The following is a 20,000-nucleotide window of genomic DNA, read 5'->3' as shown; positions in this document are numbered from 1 at the left end:
CTCTCCGGATGTACTTCGGGTGTCACCTGTTGTCCGAGACCACTTGCATGGTTAGCAAGCGTTGTGGTCTAATGGCCCTACCGGGCAAACACTTTATGTTCGCGAGGACTTGGAGTGCTGGTAGTGGTTGGCGGACCCAACACTCTGGGTACCTCCGGGTACTTGGGGTTGGTTGAGAACTTGGTGAAGATACCCCTGTCACCTTGGTCGAGGCCACTTGCATGGTCGCAAGCGTTGTGATACAATGGCCCTACCGGGCAAACACTTTGGGTTCGCAAGGACTTGGAGTGCTGGTAGTGGTTGGCGGGTCCAACACTCTGGGTACCTCCGGGTACTTGGGGTTGGTTGAGGACTTGGTGAACAAACACTTGATATACACTCTTCGGATGTACTTCGGGTATCGCCTGTTGTCCGAGACCACTTGCATGGTCAACGGTTGAGGTGGTGATGGCGGGTCGGTGCTGTAGGGTGCCGGCCTGTTGGCTGCCTTGGCCGGGTTGGTTGGTTAACACTTGATTGAGCTTGCACCCGAGGGTAATGGCACTTGAAGGTGGGTACCGGCCGGCTGACCTGGTGTGATGGTTGGTTGGTGAACACTTGGCGGTACTTGCACTTGGCTGTGCTTGGACTTGAAGGTGGGATCCGGCTGGCCTAGGCCATTGGTGGTTGGTTGGTGGGTTAGCCCTTAGCTGGGCTGGCTGGCTGGCTGGCCATCGGTGGTGTGGTGTGGTGTGGTGTGTGGAGTCGAGCATCGCGCGCCGTTGCCTTCTTCGGAGTGTTGTGGGTACGCAAGTGCTTGCAGTGCAAAGAGGTTGGTGATGGAGTGACATTGCCTTCACCATGGAGTTGCGGGTACTTAGGTACTTGCAAGGAGATGGTGGTATGGTGGTGTTGCGTGTGTGGTGTTCGATTAGAAAGATATAATTTCTAAGTCCGGATTAGTGCTGTCAGTGGGGCCCCCGCTAACAGGTCCTGCACGGCCACCGTGGGGCTTGACTTGGCGCTATTCCGGACTTGGGGCGATCACGATGTCCCCGTGCGGGACTTAGAAGATGGAAGAACACAAGTACCCTTATCCCATGACTTGTGAGCGATTGGCATACGTTACCACATGAAGAGAAAAATTGGCTAAGTCCCGGATCCATATTATATGAACAGAATAATCGGCTAAGTCCCGGATCCATATTATATGAAGAGAAATATCGGCTAAGTCCAGGATCCATATTATATGAAACGAAAAATCGGCTAAGTCCCGGATCCATATTATATGAAGAGAAAAATCGGCTAAGTCCAGGATCCATATATTATAACCTAATAATCGGCTAAGTCCAGGATCCATATATAATAACCTAATAATCGGCTAAGTCCAGGATCCATATTATATGAAGAGAAAAATCGGCTAAGTCCAGGATCCATATATGATAACCTAATAATCGGCTAAGTCCAGGATCCATATTATATGAAGAGAAAAATCGGCTAAGTCCAGGATCCATATATAATAACCTAATAATCGGCTAAGTCCAGGATCCATAACATGAAGAGAAAAATCGGCTAAGTCCCAGATTGGGTCTGTCAGAAATACACTTCCAAGTTACCACACAAGCAAGCAAGATGGCCTAGTGATGGATCCATATGATATGAAGAGAAAAATCGGCTAAGTCCAGGATCCATATAATATGAAGAGAAAAATCGGCTAAGTCCCAGATTGGGTCTGTCAGAAATACACTTCCAAGTTACCACACAAGCAAGCAAGATGGCCTAGTGATGGATCCATATGATATGAAGAGACAAATCGGCTAAGTCCAGGATCCATATAATATGAAGAAAAAAATCGGCTAAGTCCCAGATTGGGTCTGTCAGAAATACACTTCCAAGTTACCACACAAGCAAGCAAGATGGCCTAGTGATGGATCCATATGATATGAAGAGAAAAATCGGCTAAGTCCCAGATTGGGTCTGTCAGAAATACACTTCCAAGTTACCACACACGCAAGCAAGATGGCCTAGTGATGGATCCATATGATATGAAGAGAAAAATCGGCTAAGTCCAGGATCCATATAATATGAAGAGAAAAATCGGCTAAGTCCCAGATTGGGTCTGTCAGAAATACACTTCCAAGTTACCACACAAGCAAGCAAGATGGCCTAGTGATGGATCCATATGATATGAAGAGAAAAATCGGCTAAGTCCAGGATCCATATAATATGAAGAGAAAAATCGGCTAAGTCCCAGATTGGGTCTGTCAGAAATACACTTCCAAGTTACCACACAAGCAAGCAAGATGGCCTAGTGATGGATCCATATGATATGAAGAGAAAAATCGGCTAAGTCCAGGATCCATATAATATGAAGAGAAAAATCGGCTAAGTCCCAGATTGGGTCTGTCAGAAATACACTTCCAAGTTACCACACAAGCAAGCAAGATGGCCTAGTGATGGATCCATATGATATGAAGAGAAAAATCGGCTAAGTCCCAGATTGGGTCTGTCAGACATACACTATCAAGTTACCACACAAGCAAGCAAGATGGCCTAGTGATGGATCCATATGATATGAAGAGAAAAATCGGCTAAGTCCCAGATTGGGTCTGTCAGAAATACACTTCCAAGTTACCACATGAGCAAGCAAGATGGCCTAGTGATGGATCCATATAATATGCAGAGAAAAATCGGCTAAGTCCCAGATTGGGTCTGTCAGAAATACACTTCCAAGTTACCACATGAGCAAGCAAGTTACCACATGAAGAGAAAGCCGGCAAAGTCTGCGAATGTTACCACATGAACTGGAAAATGGGCAAAAACCTACCTTCACAGGGAACGTGAATAAGTAAGGCTGTAGACATCGGATCGACAAGCCAAAGACTGATATGGAAAGGAAATGAGTAGTACTAGCTTTCCTGAGAGTTGCAGAGCTTAGACTGCATATGAACGAAAGTTATTAAGCGTCAAAGTCAGAGAAGTTACCCAAAGGAACACAAGTTCCAACTTAGAGCATGTATACCGCCTAGACGGTAAGAGGTACGGCCAGGCTGAGGAATAAGGAAATGTTGGCCAACATGTTCCCTAACTATCCCCCGAAGACCGCAAAGCAATCCAACATCAACCAAGAAAGTTATAGCCCGATCAAGGAAACACCTACTTTGCACCGATATTGCACCAAATACATGTACCAAGCACCTTCGGTTGCATACCGGCAGGGGTTTACCATAGTAGGCCATGGAAGACCGATATACCGAACATAATCACTTTCTATCTCCTCGGGTGTTTGAGATAGCGCTTTGCGGTACAAGAACGAAAGTTAGACTTTATCTTGGTGCATCTTTTTGCCCAAGATCACAAGACCCTATCTACCAAGGCAAGAAAGTTGTGTGGGGACAAAATGTCCAAAAGTGCCCAAAGTGGCACACTTGAACCATATATTCGAGAAAAACACAAGTGTGGGCCCGAGCTAGCAAGTTGAAATGTTCTGACCGTCAGTAGCCCTAGTTGAGGTGCACTTATCATTATATGAGGCCAACGTGCCAGCTAGTCTCTAAAGGGGCGATATGGGTGTTCCAAGGTTTGTACCCAATTGAGGAAAAAACAGGGTAAGGTACGGTGTACCGCGAATAACTCGGGCTATAGATGTCCGATCGATGAGTTTGGCATATGTATGGAAAGGTCTCGACGAGACCTAACTACCCTGAAAGTATGAAGGCAAAGACTTGAATGACCGGGAAGTTATTAAGTGCACAAGTGGTAAAGTTGCACCAAAGTCCATGTTACCCGAAGTGGTACATGAACACCCAATATTCGACCAAAATACAAGTTTAGAGACGAGCTAGCGAGCTACATTGTTCAGACCGTCAGTAGCTCGCATCAAGACACGCATTTCATTATATTGAGCCTAGCCGCTAGCTCGACTCGAAGTCGGTCATATGGTTGGTTGATGGTTTGGACCGACCACGTGGTGTACCAAGGTTATGTACCTTTCATGAATTAAAACTCTGGCTGTATGGCACTGAGCGACAAGCTAAGGTGTGATTTGGAATAGTCTTGAGTGGGACTATTTAGGAAAAATGCGAACAAAAAATCACAAAGTCCTTGGGCGAAGCTATTAGCGAAACATAGAGCAAATTGGTACCAAAAACTATGGAAATGGGACTTGAGTCAAAAATAACCGCAAGTTGGAGAAGAGATAGCAAGCTTGCGTAGAACATTTATAACTAGTGCGTGGTATGACCAACAAAAATGTGTATGGGGCCAAGGCGCTGGCTGGCCTCCAAAGTGGTGATATGGGCGATTCAAAGTTTGTACCCAAGTATGAACAAGTATGGAAAAAACAGGGTAAGGTACCAAGTACCATGAATAACTTCGGCTGTAGATGGCCTAGCGAGGCAAACCGCATATCGTTGGAAAGGTATTGGGGAGACCTATCTACCCTGAAAGTTTCATGAGGCTGAGTTGAAAGACCACGGAGATATTAGGTGATGATGGTCCAATTCGGGGACCAAGTCGCAGGAAATGGCACTTGACCAAAATCACGCTTGGAAGGTGAATACCGGCTTACCGGTAAGAGATAGCGACTTGGCGTAGAATATTCATAAGTTGGGCGTGTAAAGACGCAACTTTCATTAAATGGGGGCAACCCGGTCAGGGTGCTCCAAGTCGGTCGTTTGGTCGGTTTATGGTTTGGGCCGACCATGTGGTGTACCAAGAAGAGGTACCTTTCATGAATTATAACTCGGTCAGTTTGCCACCGAGCGACAAGTTGCGGTGTGTTTTGGAATGGTCTTGAGTGGGACTATCAAGCAAAAATACAAATAGAAAATCAGCTTGTCCATGGCCGAAGCTATTAGTGAAACATATAGCAAAATGGGTCCAAAAACGAATGAAATGGGACTTGGACCAAGAATAACGGCAAGTTGGAGAAGAGATAGCAAGTTGACGTAGAACATTTATATTTTGGGCATAGTATGACCAACAAAAAAGTATTTGGGGCCAAGGTGCTGGCTGGCCTCCAAAGTGGAGATATGGGCGATACAAAGTTTGTACCCAAGTACGAACAAGTATGGAAAAAACAGGGTAAGGTACCAAGTACCATTAATAACTTCGGCTGTATATGGCCGAGCGAGGCAAACGGCTCACCGTTGGAAAGGTCTCGGGGAGACCTATCTACCCTGAAAGTTTCATGAGGCTGAGTTGAAAGACCACGGAGATATTAGGTGATGATGGTCCAATTCGGGGACCAAGTCGCAGGAAATGGCACTTGACCAAAATCACCCTTGGAAGGTGAATACCGGCTTACCGGTAAGAGATAGCGACTTGGCGTAGAATATTCATAAGTTGGGCGTGTAGAGACGCAACTTTCATTATACGGGGGCAACCCGGTCAGGGTGCTCCAAGTCGGTCGTTTGGTCGGTTTATGGTTTGGGCCGACCACGTGGTGTACCAAGTTGAGGTACCTTTCATGAATTATAACTCGGTCAGTTTGCCACCGAGCAACAAGCTACGATGTGATTTGGAATGGTCCTGAGTAGGACTATTTGGGAAAAATACAAACAGAAAATTAGCTTGTCTATGGGCGAAGCTATTAGTGAAACATATGGCAAAATGGGTCCGAAAACGAATGAAATGGGACTTGGACCAAGAATAACGGCAAGTTGGAGAAGAGATAGCAAGTTGACGTAGAACAATTATATTTGGTGCATGGTATGACCAACAAAAAAGTATATGGGGCCAAGGTGCTGGCTGGCCTCCAAAGTGGAGATATGGGCGATCCAAAGTTTGTACCCAAGTACGAACAAGTATGGAAAAAACAGGGTAAGGTACCAAGTACCATTAATAACTTCGGCTGTAGATGGCCGAGCAAGACAAACGGCATACCGTTGGAAAGGTCTTGGGGAGACCTATCTACCCTGAAAGTTTCATGAGGCTGAGTTGAAAGACCACGGAGATATTAGGTGATGATGGTCCAATTCGGGGACCAAGTCGCAGGAAATGGCACTTGACCAAAATCACCCTTGGAAGGTGAATACCGGCTTACCGGTAAGAGATAGCGACTTGGCGTAGAATATTCATAAGTTGGGCGTGTAGAGACGCAACTTTCATTATACGGGGGCAACCCGGTCAGGGTGCTCCAAGTCGGTCGTTTGGTCGGTTTATGGTTTGGGCCGACCACGTGGTGTACCAAGAAGAGGTACCTTTCATGAATTATAACTCGGTCAGTTTGCCACCGAGCGACAAGTTGCGGTGTGTTTTGGAATGGTCTTGAGTGGGACTATCAAGCAAAAATACAAATAGAAAATCAGCTTGTCCATGGCCGAAGCTATTAGTGAAACATATAGCAAAATGGGTCCAAAAACGAATGAAATGGGACTTGGACCAAGAATAACGGCAAGTTGGAGAAGAGATAGCAAGTTGACGTAGAACATTTATATTTTGGGCATAGTATGACCAACAAAAAAGTATTTGGGGCCAAGGTGCTGGCTGGCCTCCAAAGTGGAGATATGGGCGATACAAAGTTTGTACCCAAGTACGAACAAGTATGGAAAAAACAGGGTAAGGTACCAAGTACCATTAATAACTTCGGCTGTATATGGCCGAGCGAGGCAAACGGCTCACCGTTGGAAAGGTCTCGGGGAGACCTATCTACCCTGAAAGTTTCATGAGGCTGAGTTGAAAGACCACGGAGATATTAGGTGATGATGGTCCAATTCGGGGACCAAGTCGCAGGAAATGGCACTTGACCAAAATCACCCTTGGAAGGTGAATACCGGCTTACCGGTAAGAGATAGCGACTTGGCGTAGAATATTCATAAGTTGGGCGTGTAGAGACGCAACTTTCATTATACGGGGGCAACCCGGTCAGGGTGCTCCAAGTCGGTCGTTTGGTTGGTTTATGGTTTGGGCCGACCACGTGGTGTGCCAAGTTGAGGTACCTTTCATGAATTATAACTTGGTCAGTTTGCCACCGAGCGACAAGCTGCGGTGTGTTTTGGAATGGTCTTGAGTGGGACTATCAAGGAAAAATACCAATCGAAAATCAGCTTGTCCATGGCCGAAGCTATTAGTGAAACATATAGCAAAATGGGTCCAAAAACGAATGAAATGGGAATTGGACCAAGAATAACGGCAAGTTGGAGAAGAGATAGCAAGTTGGCGTAGAACAATTATATTTGGTGCATGGCATGACCAACAAAAAAGTATATGGGGCCAAGGTGCTAGCTGGCCTCCAAAGTGGAGATATGGGCGATCCAAAGTTTGTACCCAAGTATGGCAAAAACTGGTAGAGGTACCTTTCATGAATTACTGCTCAGGCTGTATGGCACTTAGCGGGACGCTTGGCTCTGGTATGGAATAGTCTTGAGTGGGACTATCAAGGAAAAATACGAACAAAAAATCACCATGTCCACGGACGAAGGTATTAGCGAAACTTAGAGCGAAATTGCGACCAAGTCGCTGGAAATGGCCCTTGGACCAAGTATACCGTCAAGGCGGTACGAGATAGCGAGTTGACGTAGAACATTTATAAGTTTGCCTACAAGAGACAAAAGTTTAGTTATATGGGGCCAACCCGCTCAGGGTTGTCCAAGTCGGTCATATGGCTGATCGAAATTTTCGACCAAGTACTGAGAAAACAGGGTAAGGTACCGTGTACCTCGAATAACTTCGGCTGTAGATGTCCGAGCGAGGCAAACGGCATAGCGTTGGAAAGGTCTTGAGGTGTTCTAGGCACCCTGAAAGTTTGAAAAGGCTATCTGGAAAACTCGTGGAGATATTAGAGAAACATTGGGCCCAAAAGATACCAAGTCGCAGGAAATGGGCCCTCCAAGAACACCCTAAAATCCCAATTACGGCTAAGTTGCAGGCCAGCTAGCGAAGTGAAATGTTCTAGGCATAACTAGAACACGTTAAGGCGCAACTTTTTGAATAAGAACTTTTTTCGATATCTGGTCCCCAAAGGGGGGATATGGGCGATCCAAGGATTTTTCCAAGTTTCGGTACTTTTTACGGTATCGCTCATAGCTCCGGCTGTATGCAAGCAAATGACAATCTAAGACATGATTTGGAAAGGTATTGAGCAGTACTAACTTACGTTAGAACACAGCGAAGCGCTATCGGTTCATGGCAAGGCCGATATAAGCAGTCAAAGATGAAAAATGTTGACAAAATGAACAAAAATTACCTTGGTACGCGAATAGCGGCCAGGGATGAAGAGGTACGAAGGTGGTGTAGAAGAATTATAATTAGGGCTTGGTACGCTCTAAAAGTTTGCCGAAGACCGCAAAGCGCTCAGACCCATAGAAAGTGGCCATTTGGGCCGAACAGTGCGTGCAAAGAGGTGAAAATGCAAAAATTGCACTTTGGGGGGCGATTTGCGGGGGGAAGGAGGGGTCGGAGGGCAAAATGTCCCTTGACCAAAAAGTCTTATCTCGTCGAGATCTACAACATTGCCGAAGACCGCAAAGCGCTAGCTCGCAATCGAAAAATCGAGAATTTGAAAATTTTCTAAGTCTTGGGCTCCCTAAGGAAAAGTTTCAAAAATCACGTTTGTCCACAATTTTGAAGGGGAAGGAGTCGGTTCCGGGGCATGGTGTCTTCGGCAAAAAGTCTTATCTTTTTGCGTACTTTCGACTAGTTCAATAAAAATTTTTGACCCAAAATTTGTTCGGCGGACCCCTAGGTCGAAAAACCCGAAAAAAGTCGAAAAAAGTCGAAAATGTCGAAAAATGAGAAAACCTCATATTCGGACTCTACACGAGCCCCAGATATTGAAAAGTGAAATCCGCGGTCGATTTGGAACAAAAAATTGACCTAGGCAAAGTTGTATGGAGGTAGGGACCCCTGAGAAAAAAGTTTGGTCCCGAGGCTCCTTGGACCACCAAGTCCCTAGGTCGGACCAAAATCGGAAAAAATCCGACCAAAGTCGAAAGTGTCGAAAATTTTAAAAAACCCCTTTTGGGGCCCTATGGCCTCCCTAGATAATGAAAAGTGAGGTCCGCGGCCGATCCGGAAGAAAAACTTGACCTAGGCAAACTTGTATGACGGTGGGGACCCAAAAAAATTTCGATGAGTGTAGTTTAGACAGGCCGGAAAATGTATCGGTGGTCCGTATCAAGGGACGTCTTTTAGTTCCATGGGGTGGTGGTCGTCGAACAAAGTCGCCTAGGTCGACCACCAGAAAGACCAGTCGTGTTGTAATGGATGTTTTGACCACTTTACTAGGGAAACCTAGTAGGTCGAAGCAAATTTGGGGTTCGAGATGAGTTGGTGAAAGTTGGTCCAACCTAGGTGTGCTTGGTGGAGGTTGACCATGAAAGTAGAGCATGATAGGAATGACCATAACTTTGGTTCTAGATGTCGGATCGGTACACTTGAGGCAGTTTTGGAAAGGTGAAGGCCTGCTCTAGCTATGTTTCCTACCAAGCTGAGCGCCTACTAGTGACCCGGAGGAGGTATTAAGGGTCAAAGGCAAAAAGGGGTACCCTAAAGTGCATGTGACCAAGAAAATGGGAAAAACGGTATCGCCTATAGCTCAGGCTGTATGGCTCGGATCGGAAAGCTTGGATATGCGTTGGAAAGGTCTTGACGAGCGCTAGCTATGTGTCCTACCAAGCGAAGCGCTAGGTGTTGAGCAAGTCGGTCATATTAGAGGGCAAAGGTGAAAAATGGTGGTTTAGAGGCGAAAATTCACCTTATGATCGAAAATAGCGGGCGAACGATAAGAGCTACGAACACGGCGTAGAACAATCATAAGTACGTTACCACAAGACCTAACTTTGGCCAATATAGAGCGAGAAGATCGGAGGTACCCATCAGGGTGATATGGCTGGTTCAAAGTTGGACCAAAACGAGACTTGAGAAATGGGTTGAAACACGGTATCGCGAATAACTCAGGCTGTATGGAACGGATCGACAAGCTAAGATCAGTGTTGGAAAGGTCGAACCGAGCGCTAACTATAATCCCAAACAACCGAAGCGCTAAGTGTTGAGCAAAACTGAGTTATTAAGCGACAAAGTGGAAAAATAATACAAAATTTCCAAAAATCACACAAGACCAAGAATACCGAGCAGGCGGTAAGAGATAGCGGGTTGACGTAGAATACTTATAAGTTTGCCTCTACGAGACCTAAAAGTCGTCCATAGACAGCGAGAAGATCGGACCACTCTGGAAGGGTGATACGAGTGGTCAAAAATTGGCAAAAATGAAACATGGCTAAAATGGATTTGACTTGTGCACCGTATAGCTCCGGCTGTATGGCATGGATTGTTAAGCTAGGATATGTTTTGGAAAGGTAACACCCAGCGCTAGATACGACTAGAAGAAAGCAAAGCGCTAACTAGCATGATTTGGAAGTTATTGAGTGTCAAAGTCGAAAAATGTTACCAAAATTGAAACTCGAGTACATTGGGCCAAAAAGTACAAGTTGTGAAATTTGGACTTACGAGTAAAATACCGAGCAGGCGGTAAGAGATAGAGACTTGGTGTAGAACAATTATATGTTGGGCATGTTATAACCTATATTTGGCCCGAACATAGTGACGAGATCGGTGGTACCCAAAAGGGTGGTACAGGTGTTAGATGGTTTTCCCAGAGCATAAGCTCCACATGATATGGAAAACGGGAAACATCATAACTTCGGCTGTATGGCATGGAATGGAACGAACAAGGTATCGATGGAAAGAGAAAAGGTAGCGCTAACTATAATTCCTACCAAGCAAAGCGCTAGCATGTGACCGTTCGGGTGTTATTGTGAGTCAAAGTCAGAAATTGTTACCACGAGAGGCGAAAATCCGACTAAGTCCATGAATACCGGGCTGGCGGTAAGAGATACGGCTTGGCCGTAGAACATTTATAAGTTGGCCAATACAAGACCTAAGTTTCGTCCATAGACGACAAGAAGATCGAAGATACGTGAAGGTGAGATATGGGCGTCCCAAAGTGGGCCTTTGAAAAAGTGACAAACTTCCCTTATAACAGCATACACCAAATATCTCTGGCTCTATGGCACCGAATAAGAAGTTGAGCTCAGCGATAGAAAGGTGATAGTCAGCGCTAAATATCATACGAACAGAGTGAAGCGCTAAAGGGAAAGGATCTTGGTGATATAAGGTGACAAAGTCGAGAAAAGTTGCCTAAAAATCATGAAAAATGTGAAAAAATGGCTAAGTCCCGGGTGCCTTAAGGGCAGGTTGATCGAATGTACCGAGCTGGCGGTACGAGATAGAGACTTAGTGTAGAACAATTATATGTTTGGCATGGCAAGACCTACATTCGGTCAATACAAAGTGAGAAGATCAAAGATACCCGCAAGGGTGATATTGGTGTTCAAAGGAAAAAAAGCACTAAGTCTTGGGAAACTTATATGAAGAAAAAGGACCCTGATGGGTCATATGGTATTGATCGAAAAATCGGCTAAGTCCCAAAATGGGGATGTCAGAACTACACTCATGTGTTACCACACCAAGCAAGGCAAACTTATATGAAGCAAAGGACCCTGATGGGTCAAACGGTATTTTACGAAAAATCGACTAAGTCCCAAAATGGGGATGTCAGAACTACACTCAAATGTTACCACACCAAGCAAGGCAAACTTATATGAAGCAAAGGACCCTGATGGGTCATATGGTACTTTACGAAAAATCGGCTAAGTCCCAAAATGGGGATGTCAGAACTACACTCATGTGTTACCACACCAAGCAAGGCAAACTTATATGAAGCAAAGGACCCTGATGGGTCATATGGTATTGATCGAAAAATCGGCTAAGTCCCAAAATGGGGATGTCAGAACTACACTCATATGTTACCACACAAGCAAGGCAAACTTATATGAAGGCAAGGACCCTGATGGGTCATATGGTATTTTACGAAAAATCGGCTAAGTCCCAAAATGGGGATGTCAGAACTACACTCAAATGTTACCACACCAAGCAAGGCAAACTTATATGAAGCAAAGGACCCTGATGGGTCATATGGTACTTTACGAAAAATCGGCTAAGTCCCAAAATGGGGATGTCAGAACTACACTCAAATGTTACCACACCAAGCAAGGCAAACTTATATGAAGGAAAGGACCCTGATGGGTCATATGGTATTTTACGAAAAATCGGCTAAGTCCCAAAATGGGGATGTCAGAACTACACTCAAATGTTACCACACCAAGCAAGGCAAACTTATATGAAGGAAAGGGACCCTGATGGGTCATATGGTATTTTACGAAAAATCGGCTAAGTCCCAAAATGGGGATGTCAGAACTACACTCAAATGTTACCACACCAAGCAAGGCAAACTTATATGAAGCAAAGGACCCTGATGGGTCATATGGTATTTTACGAAAAATCGGCTAAGTCCCAAAATGGGGATGTCAGAACTACACTCAAATGTTACCACACCAAGCAAGGCAAACTTATATGAAGGCAAGGACCCTGATGGGTCATATGGTATTTTACGAAAAATCGGCTAAGTCCCAAAATGGGGATGTCAGAACTACACTCATGTGTTACCACATCAAGCAAGGCAAACTTATATGAAGCAAAGGACCCTGATGGGTCATATGGTATTGATCGAAAAATCGGCTAAGTCCCAAAATGGGGATGTCAGAACTACACTCAAATGTTACCACACCAAGCAAGGCAAACTTATATGAAGGCAAGGACCCTGATGGGTCATATGGTATTTTACGAAAAAATCGGCTAAGTCCCAAAATGGGGATGTCAGAACTACACTAAAAAGTTACCACACCAAGCAAGGCAAACTTATATGAAGCAAAGGACCCTGATGGGTCATATGGTATTTTACGAAAAATCGGCTAAGTCCCAAAATGGGGATGTCAGAACTACACTCATGTGTTACCACACCAAGCAAGGCAAACTTATATGAAGCAAAGGACCCTGATGGGTCATATGGTATGGATCGAAAAATCGGCTAAGTCCCAAAATGGGGATGTCAGAACTACACTCAAATGTTACCACACCAAGCAAGGCAAACTTATATGAAGCAAAGGACCCTGATGGGTCATATGGTATTTTTACGAAAAATCGGCTAAGTCCCAAAATGGGGATGTCAGAACTACACTCATGTGTTACCACACCAAGCAAGGCAAACTTATATGAAGCAAAGGACCCTGATGGGTCATATGGTATGGATCGAAAAATCGGCTAAGTCCCAAAATGGGGATGTCAGAACTACACTCAAATGTTACCACACCAAGCAAGGCAAACTTATATGAAGCAAAGGACCCTGATGGGTCATATGGTATTTTACGAAAAATCGGCTAAGTCCCAAAATGGGGATGTCAGAACTACACTCAAATGTTACCACACCAAGCAAGGCAAACTTATATGAAGGAAAGGACCCTGATGGGTCATATGGTATTTTACGAAAAATCGGCTAAGTCCCAAAATGGGGATGTCAGAACTACACTCAAATGTTACCACACCAAGCAAGGCAAACTTATATGAAGCAAAGGACCCTGATGGGTCATATGGTATTTTACGAAAAATCGGCTAAGTCCCAAAATGGGGATGTCAGAACTACACTCATGTGTTACCACACCAAGCAAGGCAAACTTATATGAAGCAAAGGACCCTGATGGGTCATATGGTATTTTACGAAAATCGGCTAAGTCCCAAAATGGGGATGTCAGAACTACACTCATGTGTTACCACACCAAGCAAGGCAAACTTATATGAAGCAAAGGACCCTGATGGGTCATATGGTATTTTACGAAAAATCGGCTAAGTCCCAAAATGGGGATGTCAGAACTACACTCATGTGTTACCACATCAAGCAAGGCAAACTTATATGAAGCAAAGGACCCTGATGGGTCATATGGTATTGATCGAAAAATCGGCTAAGTCCCAAAATGGGGATGTCAGAACTACACTCAAATGTTACCACACCAAGCAAGGCAAACTTATATGAAGCAAAGGACCCTGATGGGTCATATGGTATTTTACGAAAAATCGGCTAAGTCCCAAAATGGGGATGTCAGAACTACACTCAAATGTTACCACACCAAGCAAGGCAAACTTATATGAAGCAAAGGACCCATATGGGTCATATGGTATTTTACGAAAAATCGGCTAAGTCCCAAAATGAGGATGTCAGAACTACACTAAAAAGTTACCACACCAAGCAAGGCAAAGTACCTAGGTGAACCCTAGGAAGAAACACGGACCAAGTCAGATGGCCTAAGTCAATAGAACAAGTGACCTAGGCAAAGTTGTATGGCGCTGAGGACCCTGAAAAATCTGGTTAGTGTAGTTTAGACAGGGTAGGTTTTTGGGTCGGCCGAACCCCCTTATTTTGGGTTTTGGCCTCATCAAGAAGCTACACCTAGGCAAACTGCCTAGGGTGAAAGTGCGAAGACCAATCGAATAGTAAGACAAGTTTTGACCGATCGCCCTAGGCAAGCTTGTATGAAGAAAGGGACCCTAAGGGTCATATGGAAATACATGAAAAATCGGCTAAGTCCCAAAATTGGGATGTCAGAACTACACTAAAAAGTTACCACATCAAGCAAGGCAAACTACCTAGGTGAACCCTAGCAAGAAACACGGACCAAGTCAGATGGCCTAAGTCAAGAGTGCAAGTGACCTAGGCAAAGTTGTATGACGGTGAGGACCCTGAAAAATCTGGTTAGTGTAGTTTAGACAGGGGAGGTTTTTGGGTCGGCTGAACCTCCTTATTTTGGGTTTTGACCTCCTCAAGAAGCTACACCTAGGCAAACTGCCTAGGGTGAAAGTGCGAAGACCAATCGAATAGTAAGACAAGTTTTGACCGATCGCCCTAGGCAAGCTTGTATGAAGAAAGGGACCCTATGGGTCATATGGAAATACATGAAAAATCGGCTAAGTCCCAAAATTGGGATGTCTGAACTACACTAAAAAGTTACCACATCAAGCAAGGCAAAGTACCTTGGTTAACCCTAGCAAGAAACACGGACCAAGTCAGATGGCCTAAGTCAAGAGAACAAGTGACCTAGGCAAAGTTGTATGACGGTGAGGACCCTGAAAAATCTGGTTAGTGTAGTTTAGACAGGGGAGGTTTTTGGGTCGGCTGAACCTCCTTATTTTGGGTTTTGACCTCCTCAAGAAGCTACACCTAGGCAAACTGCCTAGGGTGAAAGTGCGAAGACCAATCGAATAGTAAGACAAGTTTTGACCGATCGCCCTAGCAAGCTTGTATGAAGAAAGGGACCCTATGGGTCATATGGAAATACATGAAAAATCGGCTAAGTCCCAAAATTGGGATGTCTGAACTACACTAAAAAGTTACCACAGCAAGCAAGGCAAAGTACCTAGGTGAACCCTAGGAAGAAACACGGACCAAGTCAGATGGCCTAAGTCAAGAGTACAAGTGACCTAGGCAAAGTTGTATGGCGCTGAGGACCCTGAAAAATCGGGTTAGTGTAGTTTAGACAGGGGAGGTTTCTGGGTCGGCTGAACCTCCTTATTTCGGGTTTTGGCCTCCTCAAGAAGACAGACCTAGGCAAACTGCCTAGGGTGAAAGTGCGAAGACCAATCGAATAGTAAGACAAGTTTTGACCGATCGCCCTAGGCAAGCTTGTATGAAGAAAGGGACCCTATGGGTCATATGGAAATACATGAAAAATCGGCTAAGTCCCAAAATTGGGATGTCTGAACTACACTAAAAAGTTACCACATCAAGCAAGGCAAAGTACCTAGGTGAACCCTAGGAAGAAACACGGACCAAGTCAGATGGCCTAAGTCAAGAGTACAAGTGACCTAGGCAAAGTTGTATGGCGCTGAGGACCCTGAAAAATCGGGTTAGTGTAGTTCAGACAGGGAGGTTTCTGGGTCGGCTGAACCTCCTTATTTCGGGTTTTGGCCTCCTCAAGAAGACAGACCTAGGCAAACTGCCTAGGGTGAAAGTGCGAAGACCAATCGAATAGTAAGACAAGTTTTGACCGATCGCCCTAGGCAAGCTTGTATGAAGAAAGGGACCCTATGGGTCATATGGAAATACATGAAAAATCGGCTAAGTCCCCAAAATTGGGATGTCTGAACTACACTAAAAAGTTACCACATCAAGCAAGGCAAAGTACCTAGGTGAACCCTAGGAAGAAACACGGACCAAGTCAGATGGCCTAAGTCAAGAGTACAAGTGACCTAGGCAAAGTTGTATGGCGCTGAGGACCCTGAAAAATCGGGTTAGTGTAGTTCAGACAGGGGAGGTTTCTGGGTCGGCTGAACCTCCTTATTTCGGGTTTTGGCCTCCTCAAGAAGACAGACCTAGGCAAACTGCCTAGGGTGAAAGTGCGAAGACCAATCGAATAGTAAGACAAGTTTTGACCGATCGCCCTAGGCAAGCTTGTATGAAGAAAGGGACCCTATGGGTCATATGGAAATATACGAAAAATCGGCTAAGTCCCGAAATTGGGATGTCTGAACTACACTAAAAAGTTACCACATCAAGCAAGGCAAAGTACCTAGGTGAACCCTAGGAAGAAACACGGACCAAGTCAGATGGCCTAAGTCAAGAGTACAAGTGACCTAGGCAAAGTTGTATGGCGCTAAGGACCATGAAAAATCGGGTTAGTGTAGTTAAGACAGGGGAGGTTTCAGGGTCGGCTGGACCTCCTTATTTCGGGTTTTGGCCTCCTCAAGAAGACAGACCTAGGCGAACTGCCTAGGGTGAAAGTGCGAAGACCAATCGAATAGTAAGACAAGTTTTGACCGATCGCCCTAGGCAAGCTTGTATGAAGAAAGGGACCCTATGGGTCATATGGAAATACATGAAAAATCGGCTAAGTCCCAAAATTAGGATGTCTGAACTACACTAAAAAGTTACCACATCAAGCAAGGCAAAGTACCTAGGTGAACCCTAGGAAGAAACACGGACCAAGTCGGATGGCCTAAGTCAAGAGTACAAGTGACCTAGGCAAAGTTGTATGGCGCTGAGGACCCCGAAAAATCGGGTTAGTGTAGTTCAGACAGGGGAGGTTTCAGGGTCGGCCGAACCTCCTTATTTCGGGTTTTGGCCTCCTCAAGAAGACAGACCTAGCGAACTGCCTAGGGTGAAAGTGCGAAGACCAATCGAATAGTAAGACAAGTTTTGACCGATCGCCCTAGGCAAGCTTGTATGAAGAAAGGGACCTATGGGTCATATGGAAATACATGAAAAATCGGCTAAGTCCCAAAATTAGGATGTCTGAACTACACTAAAAAGTTACCACATCAAGCAAGGCAAAGTACCTAGGTGAACCCTAGGAAGAAACACGGACCAAGTCGGATGGCCTAAGTCAAGAGTACAAGTGACCTAGGCAAAGTTGTATGGCGCTGAGGACCCTGAAAAATCGGGTTAGTGTAGTTCAGACAGGGGAGGTTTCAGGGTCGGCCGAACCTCCTTATTTCGGGTTTTGGCCTCCTCAAGAAGACAGACCTAGGCGAACTGCCTAGGGTGAAAGTGCGAAGACCAATCGAATAGTAAGACAAGTTTTTGACCGATCGCCCTAGGCAAGCTTGTATGAAGAAAGGGACCCTATGGGTCATATGGAAATATACGAAAAATCGGCTAAGTCCCAAAATTGGGATGTCAGAACTACACTATAAAGTTACCACATTAGCAAGGCAGACTTGTATGAAGAACGGGACCCTGGTGAAAGTAGCAAATATCCCAAACCGAACATGAATATTATACACACAAGAGTACGAACATAAAGGAACACGGACCAAGCGTACCGAGAGAATCGGTACTATAGAGCCCTCGTGGTTCTACACAAAGACTTTATGTTCGGGGTTCACACCCCAAATCGAACGTGGAATTTACTTTCTGATGGTCATGCGGTCGTCCAAAGGGGTCTAGTATCCTGGGATGACAAGCATCACGGGCACAGCTCGTATCAAAACAGTCGAAGAGGCCCGCGAAAGCTTGCTTTCCATGGCTATGCGATGCACAAATTGAGTTTACTCACCGTAGTATAAAACGAACGAACCGAACCTATCCGAGTAGGGATAATGGGCGCAGTAACATACTTCTGTGACCCAGCGAGAGTTGAACGAGGTGACATGAACTGTCAGTGGCTTATATCAGATGGGATACATACATGAGATTGCTTTCAAATCTACACTCGAAAACCTAACCAAGTAAAAGCGAACGTGGGAAGGATTCGAAACCGGTCACGAAATCTTAAGCTGGAAAGAGTCATCACTATGGATACATATTATGCGAAACCAATCAAGTGCTCAGTACTGATCCAAAACCTAAGAGCACTAGTGAACACCTTATTCTCACCCTAGTTCACATCCAAGTGATCGACACGTGTGTGAAGCAAAGACCAATCGAATTCCTCAATGAACCGAACACTATGAACAAATGGCCAGAAACGTTATAACTATCCAAACATCCTACTATCTAGCGAAAGTCATCACGATGGAACCATACAATGATCTTAACCTATAGCGCTCACCCTATTCCTACCCAGAGTGCAAGTGAACAGTTTGCCCACCCTTACCAGTTCACAACCACGTGATCGACTAACATACCGAGGTTACCACAAGTCAAAGTTATACGTTTACAAGCGCAAGACCAATCGAAAACCCCGAAAGCAATCTCGACCCAAAATGTATTATCCGTGAGTGTAGTCGAGTCTCGTACTCGTCATCTGTAATCGTCGGATAGAATATCCAGTACACGGTTGTCTTTCCAAATGAAATCTACATACAGAACTCGCTCTTGGCAAATGGTGGCATTGGCGCAATCAGGAGCGAGTTCCCGTCCGGGTGCCAAGTGATTGGCAAATGTCTGGGGGAAAGCAACCATATGTTGATTTGTCTGTTAGTGTACTGGGTGTTTGAGGTATGTAGTATCCACGCTTGGTTGGGTGTGTCAGAGGACCATGGATGCGTTCACAACCCCAATTGGGGTACATCGGGAATGATTTTGTGGAACCGATGTGCCCGGCACACACTAAGTTTTGTTGCAAGTTAATAGTGTGCCATGTCCGGGGGGGTTGTGATTAAACTCTGGTGAATTGCGTACTGTGGTGATTGGGGTATGAAAGCCCCGCAGTTGCAATGATCGGACGCGCCTAGCGTGTCCTTTAGTTGATGGTAGGGAAATGAAGGCCCTTGTCAGCTCACCTAAGTATTCATGGAAGTTTGGCATAAGGTCGCTGTGGTAGGGGTATGAAGGCCCCGTCAGCGCATGCACAATCGGGCGCACGAGCGCTTAGCGGAGTCGAATGCCGCTCAAGTGCCTGTCCGGTGCATCGGGTGTGTGTGTGATACGAGGGCAATGAGGTTCGCACGGGGGCTCGCCTCCCGTGTGCTACCGGACTTGACAACATATAGAACGTGGTGTTTGCTCCTCCGGGTGCAATGGGGACAATGAACATTCGAACGCAAAGTCGGAATTCTGGTTGATCCTACCAGTAATATACGCTCGTCTCAAAGGTTAAGCCATGCATGTCTAAGTACAAACAGATTTAATGTGAAACCGCATAAGGCTCAGTATAACAGCTATAATTTACGAGATCATCAACCTAGTTACTTGGATAACTGTGGAAAATCTAGAGCTAATACATGCAACATGCCAGGACCCTCGCGGGAACTGGTGCACTTATTAGTCAAACCAATCGCGGGTTCTCCGTGTCATTGAGTTGAAGTCTGGATAATGATGCTGATCGTATGGTCTCGCACCGACGACAGATCTCGCAAATATCTGCCCTATCAACTATGGATGGTAGTATAGAGGACTACCATGGTTGCAACGGGTAACGGGGAATCAGGGTTCGATTCCGGAGAGGGAGCCTGAGAAATGGCTACCACATCCAAGGAAGGCAGCAGGCGCGTAAATTACCCAATCCCGGGACGGGGAGGTAGTGACGAGAAATAACAATATGAAACTCTTTAATGATGTTTCATAATTGGAATGAGTAGAGCATAAATCCTTCTACGAGGATCAAGTGGAGGGCAAGTCTGGTGCCAGCAGCCGCGGTAATTCCAGCTCCACTAGCGTATATTAAAATTGTTGCGGTTAAAACGTTCGAAGT

Source organism: Anopheles coustani (assembly GCF_943734705.1).
Source record: "Anopheles coustani chromosome X unlocalized genomic scaffold, idAnoCousDA_361_x.2 X_unloc_162, whole genome shotgun sequence".
NCBI classification, from domain to species: domain Eukaryota; kingdom Metazoa; phylum Arthropoda; class Insecta; order Diptera; family Culicidae; genus Anopheles; species Anopheles coustani.
The sequence above is the reverse complement of the archived record's forward strand: the minus strand, read 5'-3'. Positions refer to the sequence as shown.